The sequence below is a fragment of the Nannospalax galili genome, unplaced genomic scaffold (assembly GCF_000622305.1).
Source record: "Nannospalax galili isolate Female #2095 unplaced genomic scaffold, S.galili_v1.0 scaffold371, whole genome shotgun sequence".
In the NCBI taxonomy this organism is placed as follows: Eukaryota; Metazoa; Chordata; class Mammalia; order Rodentia; family Spalacidae; genus Nannospalax; species Nannospalax galili.
The window spans coordinates 1,508,261-1,518,250 of record NW_008331606.1 but is presented as its reverse complement, the minus strand read 5'-3'; positions in this window follow the sequence as shown (position 1 = coordinate 1,518,250).

The following is a 9,990-nucleotide window of genomic DNA, read 5'->3' as shown; positions in this document are numbered from 1 at the left end:
TTCCTTAATGTGATCTTTTTTCTTTTTTTAAAATATATTTTATTTATTATTTTTATTTTATGTGTATGAGTCTATGGCCTGCATGTAGGTAAGTGCACCCATGTCATGCAATGCCCGTGGAGGACAAAAGAGGTCGTTGGAACCCCTGGAACTGGAGTTACAGACAGTTGTTAGCCGCCATATGGGTGCTGGGATTCGAACCCGGGTCTTCTGCAAGAACAACCAGTGTTCTTAACCACTGAGCCACCTCTCCAGCCTCCAAATTAATTTTTTTTGGGGGGGAGCTGAGGACCGAACCCAGGGCCTTGCACTTGCTAGGCAAGCGCTCTACTACTAAGCTAAATCCCCAACCCCCAAATTAATTTTTTAATGTTAACATTTTAGCATCATCCATTCCAGTTTTTCCATCCTTGAAATAACAGTATGAATACAGACTCTGCCTTGATACTCACTGCTTTCTCATAGACCTCACTCCCTCTCCCACTTCCCGCTTGCTGCTCCTAAGAGTCACTCTCTCCCTCTCCATTTACCCTTCTATCAACTTCATGTTCTTTTTATACAATCAATATAAATTGTTAATAAGACATTTTGGTCTATTTTATATGAAGTTATTGTGTGTGTTATGTCACATGATGCCTCAAAATCAGACTAGTCACATTTCAAGTGTGCAGTAACCTCATGTGGTAAGTGGCCAACCTACAAGGCTGCAGAGATCTCTTTACTCCTGATGGATTATCAAATCCCTTCTCCAGAAAGCCCCCAAGGAATCATATAGTTCCCAGCTACTCAAGTAAGACTAACTAGCAGAATCAAGATCACTTGGAGCTTGTAAGAAATACCAATTTTCAGACTCCAGTCAAGACCTATTTAAATCAGAATCTACATTTTGCACTATTCCTAGGTGAATCTACATTTTGCACTATTCCTAGGTGATTAGTTTGCATATGAAACTTCAAGAAGTATGTTTCTTCCTCTTCATATGCACATTCAATTCAGGTAATTCACTACCATTCCCCCAAAGAAGTCTATTCTACAGTTAAATGGTTCTCATCATTACAAAAACATTTATCACTCTTTTATTGAGTATTCTCTATAAGCCCAGAATTAAGCACTTCTCATGAATTATCATATTTAAAGATGAGTACTCTGTGAAATAGAGGCTAATTTTGGTTCCTTATCTTTGGTGACTGTTGTTGTTTTGTGGCAAAAAAAAAAAAAAAGAACTTTTCATAAAATTTAAGACCCAGGGGACTGGAGAGATGGCTTAACAGTTAAGAGCACTGGCTGAGCTGTTGTAGAGGACCCGAGTTTGAATCCCAGCACCCACATGATGGCTAACAACAGTTTATAACCCAATTCCAGGGAATCCGACGCCCTCGTCTGTCCTCCTCAGGCATTGCACAACACAGGTGCACTTACATACATACTTACATACATGCAGCTATAGCACTCATATACATAAAATAAAAATAAAAATAAATAAAATTTAAGACCCAAGGTCCTGGTTCAATTCTCAGCAACTCCCCCCCAAGTATAAGAAGCCCAACATGTTGTTCAAAACATACTCTAGAAATTCAAAACAGGATCTAAGGAACATAAAAGATTTATATTTTAATTTTTTCTTACATTTATTTATTTATTGGAGGGAGAAGGTAGTGTGCCTCAGCAAATGTGTGGAGGTGAGAGGACAACTCGCAGGAGTCAGTTCTCTCCTTCCACCACATGGGTTCTAAGGGTTAAACACAGACAGTCAGACATGGCTGCAAGTGCCTTTACCCACTGAGCCATCTCACCAGTCCAGCATCCAAGATTTAAGAGTTTTGTCTTAAAACAAAATTGATCTGTAACTTTTCTTAGAACCATAAGTAAAGCGGAAATGAAAATTTATAGACTGCTTAATAAGTTCCAGATATTCTGTGTGTGTGTGTGTATGTATGTATATGTGTGTGTGTAGGCATGTGTACATGTGTATGGGGAGACCAGAGGTCATTGGGATGTCTTCTTCCACTTCTCTCCACCTTATTTTTTATTATATATTTTAATTGAATTTTTGTGCATTTCATACATCTTAATCATATTTAGATCACCTCCCCCAACTGTGCCACCCCATAACCACCCCACTGTATTTCATGCATTCTGTCATATATGTTAAGGCCTATTGAGTCAAGTCTGTGTCCCCAGATGTCCCTCACATCTCTCATTTGTCTCTGATTGAATCTGGAGCTCACTGATTGGACTAGGCTGGATGGCCTGAACTGAGATCTTCATGTGTACCCTAATAAATAAGCCAATTCCTTAGCTCCAAACTTCAGATATTCTACTGAATAGCTTATTTTTACTTCTTTATTTTTTTATGTGCGTATGTATGTTATGCCTGCATGTGTGTAAGTGCATTCATGTCATGCAGTGGCCACAGAGGACAGAAGAGGGCGTTAGATCCCCTGGAACTAGATTTATAGACAGTTGTTAGCTGCAATGTAGATACTGGAATTCAAACCCAGGTCTTCTGAAAGAATAGCCAGTGCTCTTAAGTGCTCTCCGGCCCCCTGATGAATACTTTATAATGCTATTTCATTTAATTCTCATATTCTCTTTGTGATTTTTTTCCCAAAGGTGTTTGCCTCTAGAATGTTTCTTAGAATCGTAAGCTTTTAAAAGTTTGAAAAATTGTCGGGCGTGGTGGCGTACGCTTTTAATCCCAGCACTTGAGAGGCAGAGGCAGGCGGATCTCTGGGAGTTCGAGGACAGTCTGGTCTCCATAGCGAATCCAGGCCAGCTGGGGCTACAGGGAGACCCTGTCTCAAAAAGACCAAAAAAAAAAAAAAAAAAAAGCTTGAAAAATAAAATATATAAATGGAATAAAATGTCTAATAATGGAGCAGATTAGGAGCTGTAGAGATGGATCAGCAGCAAGAACCCCTGCTGCTCTTACAGAGGACCTGGGTTTGGTTTCCAGGACTCACATGGCAGCTTACAACTATCTGTAACTCCAGATCCAGGGGATCTGATGCCTTCTTCTGGCCTCCAAGGGTACCAGGCATGCACATTGTGCACATACATACATGCAGGCAAGCACTCACATATAAAAATTAAAATCTTTAAAAAAAACAATGAAGCAGATTGGTCAAATATATAGAGAGACTTTAATGACAGCATTCATATAGGAATAAGACTTTACCTTATTCTAGAGACAGTAATCTGAATACACATCAGTGTAATGGGCTGCATTTGAAGACCAATCTGAATTTCTAATTTTTATACCATTTATTTCATTAACATTTTAAATAGTTATCAACAAACCATGGTTCAACATACTGTTTCCCAAGGCTACTTGAAAAAAACTGGTTATGTTCTATCCTGTAAAATCAGTAATTTACATGAAGTTTCCGGCATTATTTAATTTGAGCCATAAATTTTTGCCTATAATCTTTATTTTGGAATGAAATGAATTTTATTAATTGACATATTTTACATACATGCAGCAAAAACCAAGCCCATTGAAATTTCTACAAACAGTAAAGATCATCTTCTAAAAACAGGTGTTGGTCTTGCCTTATACCAGCAGATAATAGTTAAATTCCATCCATTAAAAGTAAAGGCAGGTGACACACAGAGGCTACATGAAGACAAAGGTGGGGGGGGTGGTAATGAGAGCACAATCAAGAAATGCAAGAAGCTGGAAGAGGCCCAAGTATCAAGGATGGCCATATTATGCACTATGCTGTGTACTATACACTTGAGATATATCTGTGGAAGCAGAATTCTCATGTGTTTGCAGTCTGGAGAATGGAATAATGAAAACAATGGAGCAGACCTCAAACCTGATATTCAAGGAGACCTTAACAAAGAAATGTATTTCTATGTAAGCCGTCATTCCAATTAATTGAATAAAAACATCTTGAAGGATTTTTTTTAAGTAAGGGCAGTGGATCATTGCCTTTCAGTTGATACTTTTATTTTATTTACCATTTATTATTATTACTACTACTATTATTACTAATAATGTGTGTGTATGAGTGCATGTACACAGATATGGAGTATGTGTGGAGGTCAGAAGACAACTTTCAGGAATTGGTTCTATCCTTCCATCATGGGTTCCAAAAATCAAACCAGGTCACTAAGCTCACATGGTAAGCACATTTACCCATTAAGCCATCTCACTGGCCCTCACATGATATTTTTAAATCATTTCCTATGTAAAAAAAAAAAGCCAAAGTGCATTAAAACATACATAAACAATTAAAGAGCTAGAAAATTGTCCTAGAAAGCCAGGTATGGTGGTGCACACCTTTGATCCCAGCACTTGGGAGGCTGAGGCCGATGGATCTCTGTGAGTTCAAGGCCAGCCTGGTCTGCATAGCGAGTTCCAGGCCAGCTGGGGCTACAGGGAGACCCTGTCTGAGAAAACAAAAGAAAACAAAAGGAGGAGGGGGAAGGGGAGGGGGAGGGGGAGGAGGACTACAATAGTTCTGGACCTGCTTTCTTATAATTAACATCTTTCCTTTATTGTAAACTATATCAACCAGATGTTTGGGAGAACAAGAAAAGAGATGTAGAAAATTAAGTGTTTATATAAAATTTCTCAAATCCATAAATATCTACTAAACATCAGGGTCAGAGGTGACTCATGATTACGCTATTTCCTTTCAAATGGGTAAATCAAAGGACTGACCTGGCATTAAAGTTTTAAATGTGCAAGTCTAGACATTACATAGACGTTCAAAAGTCCAATTTGGGAGAAGCTGGACTCTGGCCCAGTATCTCCTTCTTAAATCCGATGTAATTTACACTGTCTAATCCTATGCACTCTCCCACTTCCTCGTTTTTCTTTCCTTCTTCTCTTTGTAAACCTTAACAGAAGCCCAAAGTGCTGGAGAACGTTCACACTGCTCTGCAGTCCAGTGGGTGGCTCAGCATCTTGCTGGTCCCTACAGCAGCCAAGATATGCTAATGCTGCCTGGCCAATTTTAGCCATCTTTGGCCAGTTGCAGCAGATCTTAAGTATCAAGGATGGTCATATTACCCACAGAAAAGGCTCAGTGAGAAAGGAAAAGAAGCCGGAAGTGGTGATTGGGGTACGCGGCAGGAAGTGGGGGAATTGGAAGACTGTCAGGGGTGCTTGCAACACCTCCCACTCGTTCCCAAAACGGTGCAGGCAGGAGGTGGGAGGGCCCAGTGCCCACACTTGGCAGATTATTCCATCTGCTCCTCTGCGCTGCCAGGAGCCATGCAGCAGTTCCCACAGCTCTCAGCCTCTCTCACAAATGTCCTAATCACATCACCTACTGGCTCCTACCCAGTGGCATAGCCAATTTAGTTTCCACTTTGAGGTGTGATGGAGTCGAAAGAAGCTTTGAAATGACCGTGTGGCAGTGATGGAATTGACCAGTTCCATAGAGAATTTCTCTGGCAGAAGGGGGAGGGGTGAAGGAGAGGGAGGGGGGAGGAAGGGAAGGGAGGTAAACAGCTGTCCTTGCCGGTAGTCTTTCTTCTCCATTTGGCCTCCTCCCACTTATGCTACCCTGTGGAGAGGCCTTAATCCGCTAGGGAGTCCCTGCACCTGCTCTTCTGAGCGCCCAGGAGCCAGGCTCAAGGCCTGTCAAACGAAGGAGGAACTCTTTCTGAGCAGGCTTTGGACCCAGGACACACACAGAGACATTTGTGGATTTGTGTGTGTGTGTGTGTGTGTGTGTGTGTGTGTGTGTGTCTGTCTGTCTGTCTGTCTGTCTGTCTGTCTGTCTGTCTGTCTGTCTGTCTGTCTCAGGTCTAGCTGTCTCAGAAAAGAAAGGGTGTGTGAGCAAAAGTTCCCAGAAAATCTGCATCTTAAAACTGAACATTCTGGGGGGCGTGGTGGCACATGCCTTTAATCCCAGCACACAGGAGGCAGAAGCAGGTGGATCTCTGTGATCTCTGTGAGTTCAAGGCCAGCCTGGTCTACATAGTGAGTTCCAGGACCGCTGGGGCTACAGGGAGACCCTGTCTCAAAAAGACCAAAAAAAATAAAATAAAATAAAATAAAATAAAAAATAAACTGAACATTCCACAAAGCCTGATCAACTGATTTAGAACTTCAGAGACTGTGGAGAGTTTGGAATGTTGCAGGTCCAGAGCCTAATTACCATTTATGTTGGGCCATCTTTAGCCCCATAAATAGCCACTCCTTGCCCACCTTTGTTTCTGATTCAGCATCCTGTGACTAACAGATAAAAATCTTTTGGGATGCACTTTTTTTTTTGTCTTTTTGAGACAGGGTCTCCCTGTAGCCCCAGCTGTCCTGGAACTTGCTTATGTAGACCAGGCTGGCCTCGAACTCACAAAGATCCACCTGCCTCTGCCTCCCAAGTCCTGGGATTAAAGGTGTGAGCCACCACACTGGGCAAGGGATGCATTTTAAAAAATATTTTATTCACTTTTATGTATATGAGTGTATTGCCTGCATGTGTGTAACCACACCCATGTCATGCAATGCCATGCAATGCCCATAGAGGTCAGAAGAGTGTCAGATCCCCTAGAACTGGAGTTATGGACGATTGTTAGCTACTATGTGAGTGCTTAGACTCGAACCTGGGTACTCTGAGAGAGCAGTCAGTGTTCTTAACCACTGAACCATCTCTCCAGCCCCAGTATTTTGGAGTGTATTAACTTAGACTACCAGCTTCCCTAACCAAAAGGCTGAGTGCCATCAGATAGCACCTGGGGCCTATAGCTGAGATTTTTCCTTTGCTGTAACCACCTACTTAATGTTTCCACCAATGTATTTGAAAATTGTCTTGAATTATGACTTTTCTTTGTTCTGTTACTATGAAAATTTTATGAAACTGTTATGTTGGAACATGAGGTAATTTAAATCTGTGTTCTTCATTTTACATAGTAAAACCAGACACGTGCTGAATTCGGACAGAGGAAGAAGTCTAAAAGAGCAGAAAGAAAATAGACTTCAATAATGTTCAATTCAGAAATGGAGTAAGAATTTTTCAGAGAGTCAGATTTGGGGTCTGAAAATGAGGTCTAGACCCAAAAGGCCTATGTGGAAGAGAACCTGCTGAGAAAGAAGACACATCTAAGACCAGTAAGTTGTAAGAAAAAAAAAAAACACCAAAGTTTGAGAGCAATGACATGGCAAGAAGCCATTGGAGCTCTGGGTTATAATATAATGGAATATAATGGAAATACTTACTTACAACCCAAAGTTGTCCAGTAAAGGGGAAGGGGGCACTAGTAGGTGGGGTGGGAATTTCTGTGACAATGTTGTCAATGACTAAACCAATGACCCTGAGCCAGACCCTATGGCAGCCAATCCCAGTATTCACTCCTTGGTGGGCCGGCCATTCCCTCCTGGAGTGTAGGGTTTCAATGTAATCAAATTAGCACAATTCCTATCTAAATAAATCTGAATAATTACATTCCTAGTTATTGGGTGGCTATGACCATGATGCAATTAAGGCCAATGAGAGTGGGCTTTGGGAAATTTTCTATATTCTTATCCTGGAGGAATTTCAGAAGCAACCCTGTCTTCTGTGTTGTATTCAAAGAAACAAACTGTGAGAAGCCATATTCCAGCCACAAGGGGGACAAGCCTAAAAGCAACCACACATCAAGAAATCATAGGCAGAAAGAAAATCTAATTAGTGCCAGTTTTGAGCGCTAACATCGAAAAACTTCTGAATCCAATTCTACATTTGCTGGTTAGCTCAGCAGGAATTGAGATTTCTATTCCTTATAACCCAGTTTTTGTCATACAGGTCCATCAGTCATTTTTAGTAACAAAGATACAATCATGAAAATGGGAGTGTGGATTCAGAAAGTTTTAAGGATTCTTCCTAATATTAAGATTCCACCATCAGTGGTAAAATTCCATAGTTCAGTGGTAGGGCTAGAGGGAAATCCTGAGGGAGGAAGAGGCATGTAACCTGATCCGATAGATCAGCATTTGTTTTCAAGAGGAATGGGAGGCCAAATTGTCACCCTAGCCATATAACTAATTCAGGGGAAGAAACAGCCATTTATTTGCTCAAATTCTCGGTCATAGGAGCTCCTGTGGGAAACTAACTGGGGACATGTTTTCATATCTATTATGACCCATAATGTTTTGCTTTATAATTTTTCTCCTCATTATATTGTGAATTCCTTGAAGATTAGGGCTGTCAGGCATCTTTCGGCACCATTCACTGAACAAATAGGACACTCAAAAAATGAGGGTTGGAATGAAAGCTATCAATCATTTGACATATGCTGGTTTTTAAACATACTCTAATGCAGCCTTTGCATACATCATTCTTATGGGGAAATATTACATTATTCCCACCAGTATATTTCCTATAATAGCTCTGTCTACTTGGAACAATATAATGTAAGAAAAATGGTTTAATTACAACTGAATCCTTAGGTTCATGGCATACCAGTCATAAATGAATTCTCACTATTTTCCTCTATCACCCAGTAAGAATATCCCACTTACATGATTTTCTGATAAAATAATTTATATATATATAATTATTCAAATTGTTAAATACAAGAGTTCCCTATTTTTAAGATGAAATTCGCCTAAATTACAAAGAACCATTCTACAGTGTGCAATTCAATAGCATGCAATATTTTCATAATTCTAGAACAACTGTCACCTCTCTGGAGTTTTAAATCCTTTCATCATCCAGGAACAATTTCTACTCACTCAGTAATCACTCCTCATTCACCCTCTACCCACACCCTGGTAACCACTAATCTCCTGCTTGTCTCTATGGATTTGACTAATCTGGATAGATTAAATATATATGTTTTAAATATTTTATTAGTTTTATTTTATGTGTATGTGTGTACTGCCTGCATGTAGGTAAGTGAATCCATGTCATGCAATGCCAGCAGAGGACAGAAGAGGCCGTCGGATCCCCGGGAACTGGAGTTATGGACAATTGTTAGCTGCCATGTGGGTGTTGGGATTCGAACCCGGGTGTTCTGCAAGAACAGTCAGTGTTCTTAACCACTGAGCCATCTCTCCAGCTCTAGATTATATTTTTAAACATCATACAATATGTGACATTTGTATCTGGCTTCTTCATTTTAGCTTTATGTTTTCAAAGTGTATTCATGTTTTACCACTTACTAATACTTCATTCCATTTTGGGGTAAATAATAACCCGTGTGTGAATACAATACATGCCCCAACCATTCCAGGAGGAAAAAAAAAAGTATTTTCAACAAATGGTTCTGAGACAGATATCTACCTCCACATAAAATAAAAAATAATAAATTTAAAAAAAAATAATTAAGATTTTAAATATTTTCAAAGGAAATATAGATGTAAGTTCCTATGACCTCAGATAAGGCCATGGTTTACTTTTTTTTAAATTTTAAATGTATTTCATGTTATGTGTATGAGTGTATTGCTTGCATGCATGTACCTGAACCTGTGTCATGCAGTGCCCATGGAAGACAGAAGAGGGTGTCAGATCGCCTGGAACTGGAGTTACAGATTGCGGAGGGTTCGAGCCAGCGACCCCCGCGCAGTGATGATTGGGGATGAGTAAGCGTGCCGTTCGCCAGCCCACACTGCCCCCAGTACCAGGGACACTCAGACGCAATGGGGAGCCTAGTCAAGCAGGGACTCATTTATTGCAGGTGTTACAGAGCTTATAAAGGCATCTGGAAATCCCCCTCCCCCCTGAGGGTGTATCTTAAGGATGATCACACGCAGATCATGCACTCCTCAGCAGTGCAGAAGTATCTGTCAGACTTTCAAAACAAGTTAGGCTGTGCCCCAGTAACTTCCTCTCGGCGCCACCTTGGCAAGACGGGGCCTTTAGGTCCCCACACATGCAGGCACTCACATATATACATTTAAAAATAAATCTAGGGGCTGGAGAGATGGCTCAGGGATTAAGAGCACTGACTGCTTTTGCCGAATACCGGGGTTTGATTCCCAGCACCCACATGGCGGCTACGAACCGTCCTTAACTCCAGTTCCAGGGGAATCCAAAACCTCCTCTGACCTCC